The sequence below is a fragment of the Saccopteryx leptura genome, chromosome 3, assembly GCF_036850995.1.
Source record: "Saccopteryx leptura isolate mSacLep1 chromosome 3, mSacLep1_pri_phased_curated, whole genome shotgun sequence".
NCBI classification, from domain to species: Eukaryota; Metazoa; Chordata; class Mammalia; order Chiroptera; family Emballonuridae; genus Saccopteryx; species Saccopteryx leptura.
The window spans coordinates 152,707,951-152,733,395 of record NC_089505.1 but is presented as its reverse complement, the minus strand read 5'-3'; positions in this window follow the sequence as shown (position 1 = coordinate 152,733,395).

Below are 25,445 nucleotides of genomic sequence, written 5' to 3'. Positions count from 1 at the left end.
AGTTTTGACACACCAGGTGAGAATGTCAAGAAAACAGTTGAACATCTAAGTATACAGCTCATAAAAGTGATCCAACCTGGATATATATATTTGGGAATGGTAATATAAAGATATTTAGCTTGACCTGTGGTGGCGCAGTGGATACAGCATGGACCTGAAACGCTGAGGTTGCCAGTTCAATACCTGGGCTTCCCCAGTCAAGGCACATGCAAGAAAACAACCAATGAAGAACTAAAGTGAACCAACTACTGGTTGACGCTTCTCTCTCTCTCTCTCTCTCTCTCTCTCTCTCTCTCTCTCAAAATCAATAAATAACTATTTTTCAAAAATTAACTAATTAATTTAAATATATATAGTATATATAAATACACGTTTAAAGCCATGGGAGTGGATGAGTAACCTAAGAAGAAGGTAGAGTGAGAGATAAGAACCCAGGTCCCAGGTCTGAGGAAGCGAGTGGAGGGATTTGGGTAGAATTGAAAGAGCCAAGAACAGAAGGAGTGGAGAAGAGGGACCTTTAAAGAGATGGCTACAGTGTTGCCTTTATCCTTCTCCCAAAGCTAAAGTGTGGCATGGTTCTTCACCATTCCTTCAGTGTGCAGGACTTTATTTCCTTATTGTTTTCCAGTGAAGAGGAAGATTTTAGGTTGTTTTATGCAGAAGAAAGTCTTTGGTTTATTTCATTTTTATATTTTTGTTTACTTTTTACTGGAAAGCTGTTAAAATTCAAACAAATAAGTTATTTTTATAATAACATATCTGAACAATAAGAGGGTAGAAATGTTAACTTTTGGAGAAACCTCTTTTTCAAGGCTAATTCATTGGATCTATATTTTAAAATCATAAACACTATTTCCCTCATATTTTTACATGACACATAAGAAAGTCACACCCAGCACTCTACCCCTGCATGAGGAGACCTCAGTAAGAGAAACATCTATACAAGGAGAATTCATGTAGCATTTTCACAGACTTAGCCTTTCCATAATCAAAACCACAGCACCCACTTCAGTTACTCCCACCAGAGAAGTCAGTCTTCTTATCATGCACATCAGTTCCATCAAGATGTTTGCCTGGAATCTATATAATCTTGCTGATAATGTCACCTGTTATATTTAATTTTCTAAATATAAAAAAAAGAAAAACTGTTTTTCAGAAACCATTGTTTCAGAGGATCCTCACCTACAAAACTAAAAGAGGATAAAATACCCCATGAGAATAAGATAAATAGCCAATATTTATCAGCATTAAGCATGAAACACTAAATGTAAACTGAGGGAAAACCATCCTATGGATTAATCCACAGTGTGCCAACTGGGAGGTCTATTCCCCTTTTTTTTTCAATTACAGTTTATATTCAATATTATTTTGTAGTAGTTTCACATGTACAGCTTAGTTGTTAGACAATCAGATATGCTATAACGTGTTCCACCATCTTATGACAGAAACAGCTAATGACTATTACTAGATACATATCTCAAGTATTTTACTGAATCAAAGCAAAAATTGGAGGATTTTAAAACTAAGAAACCATAGAAGTTATACTTTATACAAAATAATCTGAGAAAAAAATATACCAAAGATATGTTAAAAACATAAAGGCCTTAAAAATCACATGCCCATCATTTATTTGAACAAAACTATAACTGCTCACAAAAATTAGGGGTTCAGGGACTGTGCAGATACTCCAGTACGTTCAGCCTATTGTACAGTGCATTTTCACCAGTAAAATAAAAGTTGGTTTTGCATCTCATCTGCATAATTGAACAACTTTCTTTGACTTGTCATTCACTTTTCTGATATTCTTGTTTAATAAAAAAAACAAATGTTTATTTTGAAATATCCCTTAATTTTTGTGAGCAGTACAAAAGGTCTAATATTTAAAACATCAAATCTTTTTTTCATGATAAAAATATTCATCATATTTTTAATGAAAATATTTTTATTTCAAGGAGTCATTTTAAATATATGATACATAAATTTATTGTAGCTTTACAAGTAGTTTACTTTTGATCAATACATGAAGATTGATACATCTGTAAGTACAAATACAATAATATATTTTTAAACAACAGAAAAATAAAATTTATAACTCCACATATTGCTTAATAGATTTCTAGAAGCCTATCTCAAAAATACACTTTAAAGTATATGGTACAATTTTTATAAAAGGAAAATTTTTTTCCCCAAAAAACAACAACAGTATTTTACCTGTATATAGACAATACTTTTGCACAGCACAAACAGTTCAAAATATTAAATGTTTACTGAAAACCATCTTTCAGAATTATTTTCTTTTTTTATTACAGCTTCAAAGATTATTTATGGCTGTGTTTAAATCTTGCAGAGACTTAATATCTCCAATTGAAATAAAGATGTTATATCAAATTATCACCTTCCTAACTGGTAATAACCATGAGTCACTCTTAGAACTGGATCTTCAGGTAATAGGTAGGCACAGGCTGTGCCACATGTCTCCTTCACAATCTTAGAAATATTTAATAACCATGATATCTGTAAGGACTTGCAATTACTCTGATATCTCTTTCAATCTGTGTCAAGAGGACAAGAAATGTGCATGTCACACAGAGCACTAGTACTTGGGACTATGAGTTCAACAGCATCTCCTCCCTCTTTATTACTCATAACTCCTAATCTATTTCTTCCACCAGAACAGCAGCAATGCTGTTGGGATCCATGTTTTCAGATGCATCAGAAAGTAAGAGGGACATTACATGATCAATGTTTTATATCTTTTGTGGATAACTGTGCTCTATTTAGAAAAATCAGCATCTTAAAACATCATTTGAAAATGAAATTCATTTTGTTATGATGCTCAGTAGACAATAATAACTGACAGAAATCAGGAAGGCTCTTTCTAAACTAGATGAAGTTCTATAGCAATGACATGGACACAAATAAAGTATGCTTTACTTGGAAAATATGTATTTATTAAAGTTATAGGAGAAATATATCCAAATTAAAAATCATTTGAAAAATTTAAGTTATCTCTATTTAGTCATATTATAATGTTGGATATAGCAGCCCAAAAGAAATTAATTATACATAGCAGCCCAAGCAGGTAATTAACTACTTTTATAATTGAACTCTTAAAGAGTTTCACAACATATAATTATATAATTACATATCTGAAACATCACAAAACCCAAAATATGCCTATTTGTAACCATCAGAATGTGTGTGCTTGATGAGGACCAAGCTATGTTCAGGGCCCTATGGAGCCTAATGACCAACCATCTCCAGCATGCTCTGCCTGGGAGAGAGAGCATAGTGTATGCTCAGTGGTCACTGAAAGTCCGTGCAAGGAAAACAAGAATAACATGATTATTCTCCACTGGGGGGAAAAAGAACAGAACAAGACAAGATGACAGAGACTTTCTGAAAATGTTTAGTGGTGCCAATGAAATTGCATGTTTTAAAAAATATATGATTTGTCTCATTTAGCTGCAAAAGAGTAGCCCACACCATTATACTGTGACATTTAAAAAGAAAGCAGGCTCCTTGTGTGCACTGAGAGTCACCAAAAGGCACCAAGTTCAAAAATAGATATATGTTCAGGTAAGGGAACAAAGGGACATAAAGAAACTGACCTTGTTATCAGTTTAGCTACAGAGGTAAGAGATGAAGACATTTGAAGAAAAAATCTATTAGTATTAAAGCACCTGTGCCCAGCTGAAGCCCTCAATAATGATGACTGCCCATTCAGTGCTGACAATTACAGTGACCGCTGTGCATGGACATCAGTACTCTACACATCAAAACCACAGAAAGATCACGGTGAGCATGCGCACTTTATGAATTGGAGATTCCATAAATCAGGGAATTGGCACCAACTGTCAATCTTCAAGCATGCCCATAATGAATAAGAAACGGACATTCACCAATAATAAATAATGACTCATCATTTCAAATCTAACATCTAATGCCAAGAAATGTATTTTGTAGTTCAAAATGAAATGTTTGTATGGGCCTCCTAAGTCATCCAATAACTTTCATCCCTAAAAAATATTACTTCTCTTTTGTGGGTCTCCTTCTAAGAGAGGTAATATTAAAATTAATAGGCATTTGGGGATCTCAAAAGGCCCTACAAAACAAGCAGCAACATACAAAAAAAACCATGTCCTGAGCTGGAACCTATATCCAAATGATGGCAAGAGTAGGAGGTAGGGGAGCTAGAAGAGGCTAAAGAAAAATAAACGTGATGGAAGGAGACTTGACTTGGGGTGGTGAACACACAATACAATATACAGATGAGGTATTATGGAATTCTACATCTGAAACCTATATAATTTTGTTTAGCAGTGTCACCTCAATAAGTTCAATTTTAAAAAGTCTTTAAATGGTGAGCAAGAGCACAAGACAATTCATAACTATAACTACTTTTGTTAAACGTTAAAGACTGAAAACGCTTCTGGGCAGGTTTCAGATAAATGAGACAGCGAGTATCAGCTACACAGCATTAACTTAAGTGAAAGGCAGTAGAGGGCAGTCAAAGCAAAGCTGCACCAGAAAACAGAGGTATCTAAGCATCAACCCACATGGGAAGGGAGCTACTTCAGAGTTCCCTGCACACACCCTCCCCGTTATGATTCCCAATGATCATGGCAGCACACAGCCCTCTCCTTCTAGCACTTAGAACAATGTTTGCTCACACCAGGCTCTGCCTTATTAAATGATCTGTGTTGAAACTATTCATGTCCTTTTCTCTTACTTCCATAAAATGTCAAATAAAAGTGGTAAGACAATCACTTACCACCAATTGTCTCAATAATGTAAGGTTTAAGAGAGGGTCTGTTAGAACTCTAAAATGATAGGCAATATATTTTCTCACTTCCTCCTTTATTTCCACTGCAGGAGGTGGGGAAGTCTGTTTCTGATGGTGTCTCCTCTAAAGTGTAGGGAGCTTAAAAGTATTGCTCGTTGACCCGAGAAGTGTTCTCAAACATAGTTATTTTCTGAGTAAAACACTTTCAAAAGAAAGTTCTACAAAGACTATAAAAACCTTCCTGGGAGAGCTTATAAAGGGTAACATAGGAAGGAGTTATGGAGGAAAAAAAATAATGTTTTAAGAACTGGTTTACAAAAATTAAGTAGAAGCGATTTCCACCCTATCTGCCTTCTCCACTCACCCTTCTTCTACACATGCAAATACACAGAACAGCCAATTTCAAAAGCAAAGAAGCAATTTATAAAGAACCATAAGTTAAAAGTCAGTGAATCCTAGTTTTACAAAGAGAGAAAGTAGATCATAGACATCAACAGGCTATAGGAATCTTCCTTCCCTTACTCCAGGGGTCGGGAACCTATGGCTCATGAGCCAGATGTGGCTCTTTTGATGGTTGCATCTGGCTCGCAGACAAATCTTTAATTTAAAAAATAACATTAAAAATATAAAACATTCTCATGTATTACAATCCATTCATTTCCTACCACTCATGTTCATGGTTGTGGGTGGCTGGAGCCAATCACTCCGAGACCACACCAAATTTTTATTGGATAATGCATAATGTACACGGGTTGTATGGCTCTCACAGAATAACATTTTAAAATATGTGGTGTTCATGGCTCTCTCAGCCAAAAAGTTTCCCAAACCCTGCCTTACTCAGTGGATTAAAAACTATAACAATGCTTCTAGACCTAGAGTAGGTATAACTCACATTTTATTTTTCAAACATATTCTGTTCAAGCCACTATAAGGAAATGAAGATACTATGAGTCAAATCATACTCCAATTCTAATTGTCACCACAATAAGATTTTGAAAAGAGAACTACAAAGTTATTGCGATCAGCTACTTACCTACATGTGGAAACAAAACAACTGTATACATATTAATGGGGAACAAAATTATGTATTTAGCAATATTTCCTAAAACTTACTTTAAAAATAACTTTTGAATAAATCTTAAAATTGATCAAATTTTAGGTAATTTATTTTGAACATACTACATCTTCAAATGCATTAAAAAGTACGCAGAAATCAAAATTATATTTCAAAACAAAGAATGTATTCCATACACATAAAACCAAACCAAAGTCCATAACACTGCCTAAAAGCAGATCATAAAAAACCTAAAAGCAGGGGTTTTTTTTAAGTTTTTTAAAGGCTTCATTTTTTTATTTTACAGACAGAGGAGGGGGAGATTGAGAAGTATCAAATCATAGTTGCTTCACTTTAGTAATTCACTGTTTGCTTGTCATATGTGCCTTAACTGGGTTTCGAACCAGTGACCTCAGTGTTCCAGGTCCATGATTTATTCACTGCACCACCACAGGCCAGGTTTACAGGGTTGTTGTTGTTTGTTTGTTTGTTTTCTTTTAAAGGAGCAATGGTTCATTTCTTCCAGTGATGGATCATCCACATCGTCACATCTTCACTTGGCATCACCGATGAACTTTGGCAGCAAATTCTTTTAGGAACTCAAAGCCTCCAAGAATTTATGTGCCAAAGAAAATTCTTTTTTATTTCCTTTGTCCTTTCCAGTTTCAAATATTGTGATAGCTATCAAAAATAATTTTTCAAAGTAATTGACATATGAGACAGCATCAGAGTACTGAAAAAAATAGCACCAGAAAAATTACTTTCTAAAAGCAACATGCACGAATATCACATGTTTCTAGTACAAATTAAAACAATAAGATAGTCCCCATCACATATTAAGATGGCAAAGATATTTTTAAACAATATTTTCATTGCACCTCAGTTTGCAGCTGCCACCCCTGCCCTCTCCTCCATCTTGTAGCCCTTCAGGGGAAGCTCTGGCATTCCTATAGGTGGAGCGAGGACCCCTGAAAAAAGGCCCTGTGGCTCACACTGCCAGGAAACAGAGTGCATCCCCTCCCCCCATCTCCCCATAGTCACCAGTTCTCTCTGCGCTTCTACCAGCTCCTTCCACTGTGATGGTGCCTAATGCTATCTCCCCAAAGGAAAAAAGACCAAGGATACCAACTTCCAGTGGGCCAGTCAAGCCAGGGAGAAAGGTAGAAGATCTTTCTGCTCATGGAATCAGGTAACATTTTCTGAGCCCCTTTCCATTTTGGGATAGAAAATAAAGATGGTGCCCTTCTTGTGTTTTTTTAGTATGTGACCTGAGTCACATATTTTATGTCTGGGGAACCAGCATCTCCATGAGTACACATTCTTATGGGAACTGCCCCAACTGTCTGAGAGCCCAGGAGGCTCAGGTGGTATTTTTTCAGCCCCCTAAAAGCACAAGCAACCAGAAGAGAGATGGTATGAATATGATTTGGAACTTGGGTAAAGAACACCCAGGTGAAACCCCAGCCTCTCCTTTCCTCCCAGGTTAAAGCTGAATGAATCAAGGTTGTATGATTTCTCTGAATGAGTCAAGAGGTCTGGTCTTTCAGCTAAAACCCAGTAGGGCTCTTAAGAGCATTTAATAACTGTTACTTATCTCAAACAGTTCAGTACCAACACATTTACTAAACAGAAGGAGTATTCCCCAGAAGGGCAGAGCAGAAGTATGATGTGAATGGGGCTGATGCAGAGGTCTAAGCCCTAGTAAGATAAGGCAGGTTTCCACATTGCTGGATAGCACGGTGGAGAGTCCAGGTGTGTTAGGACAGCGTGGAGTAGATAATGGGAGGTGGGAGGCAGCAGTCATACTAATGAGAGATTGGTTGCCTACATGGGGACTGGGGATTGATCACATAAATACGCATACACAGACACGTAGAATAATAGGGACAAAGATTGTTACTGTCAAAGTAAATAAAGAAAAATCCTTGGCCCTGGCCAATTAGCTCAGTGGTAGACTGCCAACCCGGTGTGTGAGTGCCCTGGGTTTGATTCAGGAGAAGCAGCCATCTGCTTCTCCACCCTTCTCGTTCCTCTTTCTCTCTCTCTCTCTCTCTCTCTCTCTCTCTCTCTCTCTCTCTCGCTACTTTCCTCCAGCAGTCATGTCTCAATTGGTTAGAGCATATCGGCCAGGGTACTAACGATGGCTCCATGGCTTCAGGCACTAAAAATAGCTTCATTGGGAGTATAGCCCTAAATGGACAGAGCTTTGGCCCCAGGTGAGAGTTGCTGGGTGAATCCCAGTCCAGGCGCATGCGGGCATCTGTCTATCTCCCCTTCTCTAACTTGGAACAGAAAAATAAAATTTTTAAAAATGAAAATTAGAACAGAATTGGAATTATAGAGATCAATGGAGATTATATGTATGTATATATTTCATTAAAGCAATAAAAATATAGAGGTAAATACATGCACACACATTCCTCAATCCACGTGGGTGCAGTGAGACTCCAGTAGCTATGAACACACAAAACACCTAGACCTTCCTTCTTACAAATCATTCTCCACTGAAAGATCTCAGAGTTCCTCAGAGAAATGGCTGATTCCAGCCATTTCTGGAATGGCTGGAGCAGGCACAGAACAAGATGAACCAAAAACATCCTCTGCCTCAAAGTAAGGAAGTGTCAAAAATAGTTGGAACAGCTGTAAAAGGCACAAACACCAGAGTGAAGAGCCCCCTCTGAGCAAATCAGGGACAATATGAGCATCAAGGTAAGCAGTATGGTAGTAGATTACAATCTCATTTAACAAAACAGAAAACCATGAATCCAAAATGAAGTGATTAGTTAACTGACTGACTGACAGAAGGAAAGAAAGAAAGGAGGTTGATTCATGAGGAACAGGATATTCACAGAGTGTCAGAATATCTCCACCAAACACTTACGAATTACAAAGAAAATACCTTTACAGTAGGGCTTAGCAAACACCACCTTAAACAAGTCATCAACATGAACAATATCAATAATAGAACAAATCATTATCCTGGGGGGGGGGATGCATCACATTGTGATATTTCTGCCAAAGAGATGTAACCTAAATGAATTGTGGGGGAAAAGTAGACAAACCAAAATTGGGAACATTCTATAAAATAACTGGCTTGTTCCTTCCAAAAGCATCAAAGTCATGAAAATCAAAAGTAAGAAACTGTTTCAAATCAACACTACAAGTCAAACTAACACATGATTTTGAACATTCTCTTTTGCAATAATGAATATTAAGACATTTGGTGAAATATAAATAGGACATGAACACTAGCTGGCAGTAATGTATCAATGTTAATTTCATGATATGAATGGTTACGTTATTGTTAAATAAGAGAATAACATAGCTTTTCAGTTATTTTTAAATTTATTTATAATTATAGTTGACATACAATATTATATTAGTTTCAGTTGTACAACAGAGTGATTCAACATTTATCTACCTTACAAAGAGATCACCACAATATGTCTAGTACCCATCGTCACCACACGTAGCTTTACAATATTATTGACTCTATTCCCTCTGCTGTACATTATATCTGATGACTTATTTTATAACAGGAAGTTTGTGCTTCTTAATCCCCTTCCCCTTTTCATAAAAATTATGCACTAAATATACAGGGTGGTGGACTATCATTAAAGTAGTAAATTTTCAAATGGTTCAAGAGAAATAAAGTCTTTGTATTATATTTGTAATTGTTCTGTAAGTTTGAAGTAGCTTTAAAAAATTATTTTTGAAAGCAGTAAAGTGTGAGGAGGAATTGAACCTCATCTCTTCATCACCGTTCCCCTCTCTCCCACCTTGCCCCAAGCCTCGGCCATGATGCAAGAGCTTCTCCACTCATGAACACAGAGGTGAACACTTTAAAAAAGGAGAAGTCCTCAGCTGCATCTGGACCTTCCGCTCCAGCCCAGGGGCCCTGCCAGGCGTATTAAAACTTCATATATTCTTTAAGTAGTGGTCCCCAACCTTTTTTGGGCCATGGACCGGTTTAATGTCAGAAAACATTTTCACGGACCAGCCTTTAGGGTGGGACGGATAAATGTATCGCGTGACCGAGACAAGCATCAAGAGTGAGTCTTAGACAGATGTAACAGAGGGAATCTGGTCATTTTTTTAAAATAAAACATCATTCAGACTTAAATATAAATAAAACAGAAATAATGTAAGTTATTTATTCTTTCTCTGTGGACCAGTACCAAATGGCCCACGGACTGGTACTGGTCCGCGGCCCGGGGGTTGGGGACCAGTGCTTTAAGTGACACGCCAAGGCTGGCCCGGATGTAATGAAGCAAACTCTCAGATACACTGGTTTGCCTTTGCAAGTTTGGCTGCTGAAACTCAATTTGATAACAAACATCAAAATCCTTTGAAATGTTCATATCGTTTGATTTACTAGCATTGCCACTTCTGGGAATCTATACTTTTTTCTTCCAGTTTTATTGAAATATAACTGACATATATCACTATGTAAGTTTAAGATGTATAGTATAATGATTTGATATATATACACATGGGTGGATCAAAGTAGGTTTACCGTTGTGAATATGCAAAACACAAAGTTTTTTCTCAAATATTATTTAATATTATGTATATTTGTCTTACAATTGCAAACCAACTTTTGCCCATCTATCATCTCGGATAGAAAAAATATATATTTTCCCCTTGTGATGAGCACTCTTAGGATTTACTCTCATAACAACTTTCATATATATCACATAGCAGTGCTAACTATAGTTATCATGTTAAACAATATTTGCCTAGTACATACTTATCTCATAAAAAATGTATATTTTTTACCACCTTCATTTAATTTCCCCTCCTCACACTCCTACCTCTAGTAATCACAAATCTGAACTTTTTTTAAATGAGTTTTGGCTTGGACTTGTTTTTATTATTAGATTTCAAATATAAGTGCGATCATGTAGTATTTGTTTATCTCTGTTCAGCTCATATCACTTAGCATAATGCCAAGTTCTATATGTATTGTCACAAATGGTAGGATTTTCCTTTTTTTTTTGTATTTTTCTGAAGTTGGAAACGGGGAGGCAGTCAGACAGACTCCCGCATGAGCCCGACCAGGATCCACTAGGCATGCCCACCAGGGGGCGATGCTCTGCCCATCTGGGGCATCGCTCTGTTGCAACCAGAGCCATTCTACTGCCTGAGGTGAAGGCCACAGAGCCATCCTCAGCACCCGGGCCATCCCTGCTCCAATGGAGGGGAAGAGAGAGACAGAGAGGAAGGAGAGAGGGAGGGGTGGAGAAGCAGATGGGCGCTTCTCCTGTGTGCCCTAGCTGGAAATCGAACCCAGGACTCCTGCACACCAGACTGATGCTCTACCACTGAGCCAACCAGCCAGGGCCATTTTCCTCTTTTTGACAGTTGAATATTCCATTACATACACACATACAACACACACACATCACAACTTCTTGCTTCATTCATCTCTCATAGAAACTTAGGTTGTTTCCATGTCTCAGCTACACTGAATAAAGCTACAATGAAAATAGAGTGCATACATTTCTTAGGCATAGTGTTTTCATTTCCTTCAGACAGAAAGGAATCTATACTTTTCAAAATATCTCAAAAACACAAAAATGTTTAGCATAAACTGAACGTGACAGTATTTTTAAAAATATCTAAGGTGCAGGATCATTAATTTACCTCTGGCATGATGAAGTATTTGTTGATATATTTTGAAATCATTTTAAACAATGTTTATACATAACTTTGTAAATACTTGGGGAAATGGTTCTGTTTCAGTATTTACTGAGAAAGTAATACATAAACTTTACATTACAATCACAACTATGTTTTTACAAACATCTCTACATAAGATGGCTAAATGAAGAAATATATAATAAAGCAATTATAATAAAATAGTAAGGGAGCCTGATGAAGTGGTGATGCAGCAGATAGAGTGTTGGCCTGGGATGCTGAGGACCCAGGACCCGGGTTTGAAACCTTATGATCACAGGCTTGAGTGCAGGATCATCTGGCTTGAGTGTGGGCTCACCAGCTTGAGCGCAGGGTCACTGGCTTGAGTGTGGAATCGTAGACATGACCCCATGGTCACTGACTTGAACCCAAAGTTTGCTGGCTTGAGCAAGGGGTCACTGGAGCCCCCCCCCAAAACACCACCCCCGCAAGGCACTTATGAGAAAGCAATCAATAAACAACTAAAGTGACGCAACTACGAATTGATGCTTCTCATCTCTCTCCCTTCCTGTCTCTCTTTCTCTCTCTCTCTCACCAAAAAATAAATAGATAAGTAAATATATATATATATAAATTAAATTAAAATAGTAATGGTACAATCCAGGTGATAGATATTGAAGTACTCAATTAAAAAGCATTTCAACTGTACTGCCTGTTGGAAAATTACCATAATAATATATTAGGTAATTAATATATTATTTAGGAACCTCTACATAGACAATGGAAGAAAACTTAAAATATAGAAGATATATTCAAATTAAAGAGAAAATTTTCTGTTGTTTTACATTAGGACTTGTTTGATGCAGTAAAACTATAACTGACTCCTAATTATTCTATATACTCATAGTTACTAACTGTATGTTGGAAATTATGTCCTAAGCTTCAAGAAACACTGCAATGCATATGAGAAATGTTTCAGCTGTTTCAACAGTAATAGTATTATAGTCAAGATAAGAAAGCTACCCTTAGTGTATTTTCACACAGTAAGATTAGAAGCCAGATACTCAGGAGCTAATATTCTGTTGATATTCTCCATAAACCTGGAGGTTCTGTCTGTGTCCTTCCTCTTTTTAGGTCACCTTGCCTTGGGGGGTCCTAGCCACAACTCTATAACCATGATGCTGCGCAGAGAAGTCTCAAACCTTTGCTTCCAACCCTGACTTCTCTCATGAGTTCTAAATACCCATTTCTGGATAAGTAGTAGACAAGTCTCCTTAGGAGTTTTATTAGTACATCAACTAGCGTGTCCAAAAATAAAAAACTCATCATCCCTATTCTTTCTCCTGTTTCTACCACCATCATTAGTGGGGCAATTATTCTCACTATTACCTTTCCCTTCTTGTCTGTGCACCAAACACTGCCTCTCCCTGATCCTACCTTGGCCACCTTTGTAATCTGCTCCTTTTCTTTTCATTTCCACCACCACTATGCTTTTTCCTTAATCTCCAAGTCTACTTAGCAAATCACCCCATGGGCACATTAAATTTCTCTTCCTAAAGTACGCCTCTGAAAGAAGTGAGACGGAAGGACCGGGAGGCTCCTGTCCACCCTGCGATGATCTCTGTCATTCCCAGACAGAAGGATATTCCTTGGGTCAACAACGGTTATCTAACAACTCTAAACCCCAGTCTGGCATTCTGACCCAAAGCACCTCTGTCTCCCAAATGACTGTACTCCTCTGCACTGACATTATGTCCTCATAAATCTGACCATTCAAAATGCCATCCTTCTCCCTTTCTGCCTTTGCCAATGATAACCTCTGCCTTCCTCTCACACTAAAATAAATTAAAAGAAAAAACTTTTTAAAAAATATTGAAAACTGATGAAGATATGGTACCTGCCTTCAAGAAACTCCTGCTCTTATAGAAGGAACAAAATTATAATTAGACAGTTTTCATCATTGTTTTGGAAATATTGTTGTAATACAGTGAGTGCTCCATAAATCTTTTAAAAACCAGAAATTTGCTACAAAAATTTTAATAGAAATTAAGAATGCCGCATGAATGTTATGAATTTTTTTAATACATAATGTATAAATATAGATTTGAAATATCCTTACAGGAAAAATAAACTGATATGATTTTATACTTTTTGATAAAAGATTGTATCTCTGATTTTAAGAAAAAAGCAAAAGAACTAGAAAAAATTAACAAAGTGACAGTTATTAAAATAATTCTCATCAGTTCACTATAATAGGTCTGCAATACACTGCAATGATATTTAACATCTGAATACAATCTTGCAAAAAATACTTCAAGTGGAATTATACTACATATAACAGCTAAGTGCTGCCCTCACGTGGATATTTCAAGAATATCTTTATATCATTACCACTACTAAACAACTTTTATATTATTAATGACACTTATTTTGCTCATATTTATTAATCTGTATTTTCCACTGTTCTTAAATACTTAAGACACTCGTAAGGACTTCAGACATACAATATTACTGCAAGTGAAAAATCTTGGTATAAAGTGCCAGAATTGATTCTCAGCTCTTAGCTGACTCTGAGCAAGTTACCAAAGTTCTCTGAATATGCTTTAATGCCTATAACATTGTACATAAAAGAATTTAGATAAATATTAACCATCATCAATGTTCATTTAACCATTAAATCTATAACTATATCTCCTAAGAATGGTCTTCACCACTTATTTTCCTTAAGACTTTTCATAAATATCAATTAATTTCAAACAATTTACACATAAGTCAAACATTAAAACACAGCCAATACAGAATTTTTTAATAAAATCTACTCCTAAAACTTCATTGGATTTATCTGAGCAGGATAACTTTCTATAATGTTTATTATTTTTGAACTCATTGAAAATAAAACAAAAATCATCCTAAGAAAAAATGTAATTATCTCTATTAATTACATTCTGTTATTATATTCTGTTATATATAGGTACTACTATTATATTCTGTTTTAAAAGCTAAAAAGATTTTTCAGGAAAATATAATTTAGGAACTAGTATTCAGTTTTCCTTTCTACACATTTCTAAATCTCTTTATAAATTAGAAATCCAAAAATTGCAAAGTTGTTAGAATAATCACCAAACTCTTAAATTGGTATCATCAGAAAATATTATAGTTCTATATACAATTTATACTATGTCTTAATATTAATGAAAAACTTACATGATACAATTTTTCATTAAGTCAATACCCTGTAAAGTCTTAACTCAAAATTTTCCAGAACCTTATTTTTCCCCAATGGCTAACATCCCAAGGCAACCCTTAGGCACTGGGCCATTTGAAAAGTCATAGTTCACAATTTAACTTTATAATCAGAGACAGAATTTTTTTTTAATAATTTTATTTTTTTAATGGGGCGACATCAATAAATCAGGATACATATATTCAAAGATAACAAATCCAGGTTATCTTGTTGTTCAATTATGTTGCATACCCATCACCCAAAGTCAGATTGTCCTCTGTCACCTTCTATCTAGTTTTCTTTGTGCCCCTCCCCCTCCCCCTTCCCCTTTCCCTCTCCTCCCTCCCCCCCATAACCACCACACTCTTATCAATGTCTCTTAGTTTCACTTTTATGTCCCACCTACGTATGGAATAATGCAGTTCCTGGTTTTTTCTGATTTACTTATTTTACTTTGTATAATGTTATCAAGATCCCACCATTTTGCTGTAAATGATCCGATGTCATCATTTCTTATGGCTGAATAGTATACCATAGTGTATATGTGCCACATCTTCTTTATCCAGTCATCTATTGATGGGCTTTTTGGTTGTTTCCATGTCCTGGCCACTGTGAACAATGCTGCAATGAACATGGGGCTGCATGTGAGACAGCACTTTTATAAGATAACTTCAAGGTTACCTGCTTCATAAAATCATTTGAATTATTTTCCATTTTCAAATGGTAAATACATCCCAATCCTTTATACTGAGGTAAGCATTTGGTTTGTTTTATTGCTATATGACCTTTTCATTTTTTTAATATAAACTTATATGAAAAACTCCAAAATTACATGATGTCAAGTAAATTTCATTAAGGATGAACACTTCTGAAAACTAAGAAATGCAGGAGATGTAAGCAAGTAAATATATTCATCTATTAAATCAGTGTCATATTTGTGACTTAACATTTCATGCTAATCAGATCTGAATGAAAACTAATTTCTAACTTAACAATGCTTGCATTCTTTATATAATTATTTTCTTTTTTTATAAATAAATTTTTATTTTAATGGGGTGACAGCAATACGTCAGGGTACATATATTCAAAGAAAACATTTCCAGGTTATCTTGTCATTTAGTTCTGTTGCATACCCATCACCCAAAGAGAGATCGTCCTCCGTCACCCTCTATCCAGTTTTCTTTGTACCCCTCCCCCTCCCCCTCTCCTTCATTCCCTCCCCCCACCCCCCGTAACCCCCACACTCCTGTCCATGTCTCTTAGTCTCGCTTTTATGTCCCACCAATGTATGGAATTCTGCAGTTCTTGTTTTTTTCTGATTCACTTATTTCACTCCGCATAATGTTATCAAGATTCCACCATTCTGCTGAAAGTGATCTGATGTCATCATTTCTTCTAGCTGAATATAGTATACCATGGTGTATATGTGCCCCATCTTCTTTATCCAGTCTTCTATTTTTTTTACAGTGATTAAAAGCCTTTAAGCAAACTCTTGGCCAATACAGCAAGAATCCATAAAAGAGTAGTGTCCTTAACATGTTCACCAAGTCCAAGTTGGCCCCATCACCATGCCAAATCCCTGAAAAATGCAACCCAACCACAGTTCAGTCTGTTAGGAGCTGTCCCAGGGAGCAGGAGTCCAGGAAAAGTCCACATCCAGGAAAAGTCCGCATGGCACTGGAATTGTTGTCACCATTCTATACTTCGCAGCTCATGTCCAAGTCCCAATGACCGCTGCTTCTAGCTGGTAATGATTCAGGTAGACTGGAAAAGCCATTTGCAGCACGTGTGGATATGGAGCTTCTGTTCTCCTCTGCCTGGAGAGATGAGAGCAGGTTGCTTTTCCCTGGAGCTCTGCGACTGTGGCATGGTAAAGAGAACCTTGGGATACACTAAGCTGGGTGGCAAAGGTAGATTCATAATAGAAGTTTGCAAAAGGGGGAAAGAGAGCTCTAAATTAGGAGTAGGTCCCAGCCTGAAATATGAGTGGGGCATTGAGGTAGGAGGGATAAAGGAAACACTATATATTAAGCAAAGCAGCAGAAAATAGGACTATCAACACCCACAACAGAGATCTTTGAGGGAAGAATAAAAAACCCAACTATTCAGGCAAAACATAGTTAAGTGGCCCTTGTGCAAATGAGATCAGTTTACCTGCTTCTTGGAAGAAATACCCTAGGCTCGTCCACAGTGTCGTTGATGGGGCCGACGGCCCTGGGCACCTTCAGCCTTCAGTGGCAAACCCCAGCTTTCTGGGCAAGGTTAGGTCATAGGTGGCTGGAGCAGGGCTGGAAGAGACTGAACTCCCCCTTAGAGGAGTGAGGGGGAAGCCTACCTTCCAGTGTCCCTGTTTCCTCACAGCAGAGGCATGTAAGCCTGGCAGGATTTAGCTCAATGACCTTCCTTTCCACTATTGAAGCAGGACCCAGATGGCATCCTATGAGACCCCTTTGGGGTGTTGGTGCCTTTAAGGGTGTATCCTAAAAGCTGGTAGTTCCCCTGATCTCTATTGGGCTTTTTCTGCCTCTAGGTATCTTAGAAGCCATGCTCAGAAGATCTCGCTGAGGGGTTTGAGGATCCCCATCCGCCTATATAAATCTTTTCCATATATCTGGAGCTATTTGGAAAGACAAAACAGTGTTATTAGCTGGATCTAATAAAGAAAGTAGTAGTTTGCAGGCTAAAAAGATTTGGTGTCTCCTGTTTATCAGCATTCAAAAGAAATGTAATTTTTTAAATTTTTTTTTATTTTTATTTTTTAAGTAAAAAGCATGATATGGTAGACCTGTAGGAATTCCAGGATATGACTACCCCCTTTTAAATTTTTTTTTAATTGACCTTAAAATGTTTGCTGAGTACACTTTAATAATACCTTAACTTTAAAGATTGTAAGCATGACAAAATACAGTAAATGCTTTTGCTCCATATGCAGGAGCATTTTCAGTTTAGTCAGTTTAGGAAATCCAATAATAGAACAATGCATACAGACAATGAGCTATAACATGCTTAGCAGCCTCTCCTGTTCTGACAGAGGTTACTATAGATCCGGAATATGTATCCACTGCAATGTGGACATACGACTGTTTGCCAAATGAAGGTATATGAGTAACATTCATCTGCCACAGTTGTCCTGGTAGGGGACCTTGAGGGTTAACTCCAAATGAAGGGGCAGTATAGGACCCCTTGGACAGGATTTCCCAATCTGCCGTGCTGCTTCCCGAGAAAGTTGAAACTGTTTACACCGGGCTGCAGCGTTCTGGTGATGAATAGTATGAGACTGACTTGCTCAGTCTGTCATGGTTGCTCCATATAATTTTCTTTTGGGTAGCTTGCTCAACAAGGGCATTCCTAGGCCCTGGCCGGTTGGCTCAGTGGTAGAGCATTGGCCTGGTGTGCAGGATTCCTGGGTTCGATTCCCAGTCAGAGCACACAGAAGAAGCGCCCATCTACTTCTCCACCCCTCCCCCTCTCTTTCCTCTCTGTCTCTCTCTTCCCCTCCCGCAACCAAGGCTCCACCGGAGCAAAGCCACCCCGGGCACTAAGGATGGCCCCATGGCCTCTGCCTCAGTCGCTAGAATGGCTCTGGTTGCAACAGAGCAACACCCCAGATGGGCAGAGCATTCCCCCCTGGTAGGCATGCCAGGTAGATCCCGGTCAGGCGCATGCGGGAGTCTGTCTGACTGCCTCCCCATTTCCATCTTCAGAAAAATACAAAAAATAAATAAGTAAAAGAAAAAAATACATCAACAAAAAAAAAAAGAGAGAAAAAGAAAAGAAAAGAAAGAAAAAGGGGGGAGCATTCCCTTGTGCTAAAGCTCCAGGGAGCATGGAGTGAGCTTGAGTATGTCCTATGAAACATGGAGCTCTATGTTGACATATAAGTCTTTGAAGAAGGAGGAACTGCTGAAATAGTTCATCAGCATTTATCCCTAAGACAGCAGTCTTTATAGTGGAAACACCATAAGTAAATATTTGCTGTCTGTCTATTCCTTAAAGGGGGAATATGGCAAATGCTGAAAAGCCATGATCTTTGTGCCCCTCTCCTCCCCCAACCCCCTCCCTCTCCTCCCCCCACCCTGTAACCCCAGCACTGTTGTCGATGTCTCTGAGTCTCATCTTTATGTCCCACCTATGTATGGAATCATATGGTTCTTAGTTTTTTCTGATTTACTTCTTTCGCTCAGTATAATGTTATCAAGGCCCATCTATGTTGTTGTAAAAGATCCTATGTCATCATTTCTTATGGCTGAGTAGTATTCCATAGTATATACAATATATACCAAAGCTTTATAATCCACTCATCCTCTGATGGACACTTGGGCTGTTTCCAGATCTTTGCTATTGTGAACAATGCTGCCATAAACATGGGGGTGCATTTCTTCTTTTCAAACAGTGCTATGGTGTTCTTGGGGTATATTCCTAACAGCGGTATAGCTGGGTCAAAAGGCAGTTAGATTTTTATTTTCTTGAGGAATCTCCATACTGTTTTCCACAGTGGCTACACCAGTCTGCATTACCACCAGCAGTGCAGGAGGGTTCGCTTTTCTCCACATCCTTGCCAGCACTTATTCTGTGTTGTTTTATTGATGAGCGCCATTCTGACTGGTGTGAGGTGATATCTCATTGTGGTTTTAATTTGCATTTCTCTAATCATTAGTGATGTTGAGCATTTTTTCATATGCCTATTGGCCATCTGTATGTCCTCTTTGGAGAAGTGTCTATTCATTTCTTTTGCCCATTTTTGGATTGCATTGTTTGTCTTCCTGGTATTAAGTTTTACAAGTTCTTTATAAATTTTGGTTATTAACCCCTTATCAGACATATTGTCAAATATATTCTCCTATTGTGTAGTTTGTCTTTTTATTCTGTTCTTATTGTCTTTAGCTGTGCAGAAGCTTTTTAGTTTGATAAAGTCCCATTTGTTGATCCTGTCTTTTATTTCACTTGCCTGTGGAGACAAATCAGCAAATACATTGCTGCAAGAGATGTCAGAGAGCTTACTGCCTATGTTTTCTTCTAAGATGCTTATGGTTTCACGGCTTACATTTAAGTCTTTTATCCATTTTGAGTTTATTTTTGTGAGTGGTGTAAGTTGGTGGTCTAGTTTCATTTTTTTGCAGGTAGCTGTCCAATTTTCCCAACACCATTTGTTGAAGAGGCTGTCTTTACTCCATTGTATTTCCTTACCTCCTTTGTCAAATATCAGTTGTCCATAATGCTGTGGGTTTATTTCTGGGTTCTCTGTTCTGTTCCATTGATCTATGTGCCTGTTCTTATGCCAGTACCATGCTGTTTTGAGTACAATGGCCTTGTAGTATAACTTGATATTAGGAAGTGTGATACCTCCCGCTCTATTCTTCCTTTTCAAGATTGCTGAGGCTATTCATGTTCTCTTTTGGTTCCATATAAATTTTTGGAATATGTGATCTATATCTTTGAAGTAAGTCATTGGTATTTTAATCGGTATTGCATTAAATTTATAAATTGCTTTGGGTAATATAGACATTTTAATGGGATGTTTATTCTTCCTAACCATGAGCACGGTATATGCCTCCACTTATTCGTATCTTGCCTGATTTCTTTTATCAATGTTTTATAATTTTCTGAGTACAAGTCTTTAATCTCCTTGGTTAGATTTATTCCTAGGTACTTTATTTTTTTGGTTGTAAAGGGGATTGATTCCTTGATTTCTCTTTCTGACAGTTCATTATTAGTGTATAAAAATGCCTCTGATTTCTGACTATTGATTTTATATCCTGCCACCTTGCTGAATTCATTTATCAGGTCTAGTAGTTTTTTGACTGAGACTTTAGGGTTTTCTATATACAATATCATATCATCTGCAAATAATGATAGTTTTACTTTTTCTTTTCCAATTTGAATGCCTTTTTTTTTTTTTTCTTGTCTGATTGCTGTGGCTAGGACTTCCAGAACTATGTTGAATAAGAGTGGTGAAAGGGGGCACCCCTGCCTTATTCCTGATCTTAAGGGGATTGCTTTTAATTTTTGCCCATTGAGTATGATGTTGGCTGTGGGTTTGTCATAGATGGCCTTTATTATGTTGAGGTATGTTCCCTGTATTCCCACTTTGCTGAGAGTTTTGATCATGAACGGGTGCTGGATTATATCAAATGTGTTTCCTGCATCTACTGAAATTATCATGTGGTTTTTCTCCTTTCTTTTGTTTATGTAATGAATCACATTGATTCATTTGCGATTATTGTACCAGCCTTGCCTCCCAAGAATAAATCCCACTTGATCATGGTGTATGATTTTTTTTCATATATTGCTGGATCCGGTTTGCTAATATTTTGTTGAGGATTTTTGCATCTAAGTTCATCAGGGATATTGGCCTATAATTTTCTTTTTTTGTGTTGTCTTTGCCTGGTTTTGGAATCAGAATTATGCTCGCCTCATAAAAGGAGTTTGGAAGTCTTCCTTCCTCTTGAATTTTTTGAAATAGCTTGAGAAGGAGAGGAGTTAGTTCTTCTTTGAATATTTGGTAGAATTCACTTGTGAAGCCATCAGGCCCAGGACTTTTCTTTTTTGGGAGTTTTTTGATAGCTGTTTCAATCTCATTTGTTGTAATTGGTCTGTTTAGGTTTTCTGATTCTTCCAGATTGATTTTTGGAAGATTATATGATTCAAGGAATTTGTCCATTTCATCTAGGTTGTCTAGTTTTTTGGCGTACAGTTCTTCATAGTATTTTCTTACAATATTTTGTATTTCTGTTGTGTCAGTTGTTATTTCTCCACTCTCGTTTCTAATTTTATTATTTGAGTCCTCTCTCTCTTGTTCTTGGTGAGTCTAGTTAAAGGTTCATCGATCTTGTTTACCTTTTCAAAGAACAAGCTCCTGGTTTCATTGATCCTCTGTATTGTTTTTTAGCCTCTATGTCATTTATTTCTGCTCTGATCTTTATTATTTACTTCCTTCTACTAGCTCTGGGCTTTACTTGCTGTTCTTTTTCTAGTTCTTTTAGATGCAGGGTTAAGTTGTTTACTTGAGCTTTTTCTAGCTTCTTGAGGTATGCCTGTAATGCTATAATTTCCCACTTCCCTCTCAGGACTGCTTTTGCTATGTCCCATAAATTTTGAGTTGATGTATGCTCATTATCGTTTGTTTCTATGAATTTTTTAATTTCTTCTTTGATCTCAATGTTAACCCATTCATTATTTAATAACATGCTATTTAGTTTCCAAGTGTTTGAATGTTTTTCAATTTTTCTATTGTGGTTGATTTCTAGTTTAATGCCATTGTGATCAGAGAAAGTGCTCGATATGATTTCAATCTTCTTAAATTTGTTGAGACCGCTTTTGTGCCCTAACATGTGGTCTATTCTAGTGAATGTACCATGAGCACTTGAAAAGAATGTATATTCTGCTGTTTTAGGGTGAAAGGTTCTGAAGATATCTATTAAATCGAGTTGATCTAATATGGACAACTGTCTGCTGTTTCTTTGTTAATTTTCTTTCTTGAGGATCTATCTAATGATGTTAATGGGGTATTGAAATCCCCTACTATTATAGTATTGCTATTGATCTCGCCCTTTAAGTCCATCAAAGTCTGCTTTATATATTTAGGTGCTCCTATATTAGGTATGTAGATATTTATAATGGTTATATCTTCTTTTTGGATTGCTCCCTTTATCATTATGTAGTGACCTTCTTTATCTCTAACTATGGTCTTTGTTTTAAAGTCCATTTTGTCTGATATAAGTATTGCTACCCCAGCTTTTTTTCATTTCCATTTGCGTGAAATATTTTTTTTTCATCCTTTTATCTTCAGTCTGTGTGCATCTTTTGATTTGAGGTGTGTCTCTTGTAGACAGCATATGTATGGGTCCTGTTTTCTTATCCACGCAGCTACCCTATGTCTCTTGATCGGATCATTTAATCCATTAACATTTAAGGTTATTACTGATATGTAATTGTTTATTGCTATTTTTTTCTTTAAAACTGTATTCCTCTTTTGCTATATTCTTTTTTTCCTTTGATCTGTTTACAACAGGTTCCTTAGCATTTCTTGCAGCCTTGGTTTGCTTGCAGTGAATTCCTTGAGTTTTTTTTTGTTTGTTTGTTTGTTTGTTTTTGTCTGTAAAGCTTTTTATTTCTCCTTCAATTTTAAATAATAGCCTTGCTGGATAAAGAAGTCTTGGTTGTAGGTTCTTGTTCTGCATTACTTTGAATATTTCTTGCCATTCCTTTCTGGCCTCAAGTGTTTCTGTTGAGAAGTCAGAAGTCATCCTTATGGGAGCTCCTTTGTAGGTGATAGTTTTTTTTTTCTCTAGCAGCTTTTAATATTTTCTCTTTATTGCTTAGCTTTGGTATTTTAATTATGATGTGTCTTGGTGTTGGTTTCTTTGGGTTTCTCCTTAATGGAGTTCTCTGTGCTTCCTGAACATGTGAAATGTTTTCCTGCCTTAATTGGGGAGTGTTTTCCACTATAATATGTTTGAACAAAGTCTCTATCCCTTGTTCTTTCTCTTCTTCTTCAGGAACCCCAATGATGTGGATGTTATTTTTCTTCATGTTGTCACTGAGCTCTCTTAGAGTTTCCTCAGACTTTTTGAGTCTCTTTTCTTTTTTCTGCTCTGCTTCTGTGCCTTTATTTATCGTGTTCTATAACTCACTGATTCGATTCTCTGCTTCAGCCATCCTGCTTTTAATTCCTCCCATTGTATTCTTTATTTCAGATATTGTATTTGTCATTTCTGACTGATTCTTTTTTATTATTTCAATGTCCTTTTTTATATTTGTTATCTCTTTATTTAGGTTTTCATAATGGCCATCTATGGTTGTTCTAATATCTTTGAACATCCTAACAATTGTTATTTTAAACTCTGCATCTGGTAATTTGGTTATATCTGATTCACTTAGGTCCTTTTCTGGGGATTTCTCTTGGTTTATTTGTGTTGTATTTCTCTGCCTCCGCATTTTCTCTTCACGGGAGTGGCTGTGATCATACGCTCGGGTGCACAAGCATTGGTGGCCTTGGCCTTTGCCCCGCCCACGTGTGTGATGTTATGCTCGGTCCTGAGGGCACTGGCGAGCACCTTTGCTAAGCTGCGGGTCTCAGCCTGTTTCTGGGCTTTCGCCCTGCCCTTGCAGGAAGAGCCCTCGAGGAATGGCTGCTAGCCTTGGCTCTACCGCCGGGCAGGACTGCGTGCCCAAGCTCAGCTCAGTAGCGGAACTCCACCTCTTCTGGGCTTTTGGCTCCACCCCCGCGGGAGGATCCGGCTACCAAGTCAGACCGCAAGCCTGGGTTGCACGGGTGGGGCAAGGCTGTGCTCCTGCGCCCTTGCTCAGGAGCTGGTCTCCACCCTATTTGGGTTTCCCGCCCTTCTCCTGCAGGCTGGATTACAGGCTGCCGGCAGCTGAGCTTGACTGCTTTTGCACGCCCCCTTCTCCCCAGCCGAGTAAGATTGAGCTCACACCTGAGCCCAGTGGTGGCCAGCTGGCTTCCGCCAGCAGAACCGCGCCTTTGTCTCCCGCTGCCGCCTGCCCTCCAGCGAGCCCTCAGTCGAGTGGGTGGGGCGTTGCAGCTCAGACCCTAAGACTCACTATTGTAGACCCAAAAGCTCTCTCCTTCTGTGAAACTCTGCTCTGAGTGCTGTGGGGGAGCTTGTTTGGTTGCTCTCCTGCTTCCCTTTGCTGGTATTGCTGTTTCCGGGGGAAATATTCACTTCAGCTTTGGGGAGTGATTCATCCCTGCTTCCCTTTGCTGGTATTGCTGTTTCCGGGGGAAATATTCACTTCAGCTTTGGGGAGTGACTCATCCCATCCATTGTGGCTAGCTCCCAAAATGTTTCTCCCTGTGCCTCCTAGATTACACTCTCTTCCTGTTACTCTGGTCCTTTCCTCTCTCCCTGTCCCCAGGAGCCCCGGGTGAGTGGTTGTGAGAGAGATGTTCTGCACGGTCCCTTTAAGAAGGATCCTGGGTCTGGGAAATCAGATTCTTTCTCACAAACAGTATCCTGTCTTGTTTCCAGCTAAATACTGTCCTTACGCCTCTTCTGGGCTCTGGGGCTGCAGGCTGGGGCTTTGTTCCTGGGGTTCAGGACCCTCCCCTCTCTGCTAAACTCACTTCCCACCACGCGAGTCTCTCCCAGCTGCCATTCGCTCTAGGGAGCTGGGCAGCCCTCTCCGCATTTCCTACCAGTCTCAGTGTGGCTTCTTCAGTGTTCCTTGGTTGAAGAGATATAATTACTTTCTTTAAACTTTGCCTCCCTTGGTGATTGATCACCTTGTTAGTCATGTATAATGACAATGAATTTTCATGTTGTTGGAAGACTTCGTTACAGATGATTAATTATAAAGCGATTACTAGTTAACTTACAAGAAATTTGTAAGGAATATTTAGTTTCCTGAATTTGCCAGAGTGAAAGAAAATTGATTCTTAAACAACTGTTTTTTTCCTGACCAGGTGGTGGCACAGTGGATAGAACATCGGACTGGACCCAGAGGACCCAGGTTTGAGACCCCGAGGTCTCCAGCTTGAGCACAACCTCACCTAGTTTGAGCAAGGCTCACCAGCTTGAGCCCAAGGTCACTGGCTTGAGCAAGGGGTCACTCGGTCTGCTGTAGCTCCCATGTCAAGGCACGTATGAAAAAGCAATAAATGAAGAACTAAGGTGCTTAATGAAGAATTGATGCTTCTCATCTCTCTTCCTGTTTGTCTGTCCCTATCTGTCCCTCTCACTGTCTCTCTCTGTCTCTGTTAAAAAAATTGTTTCTTAATT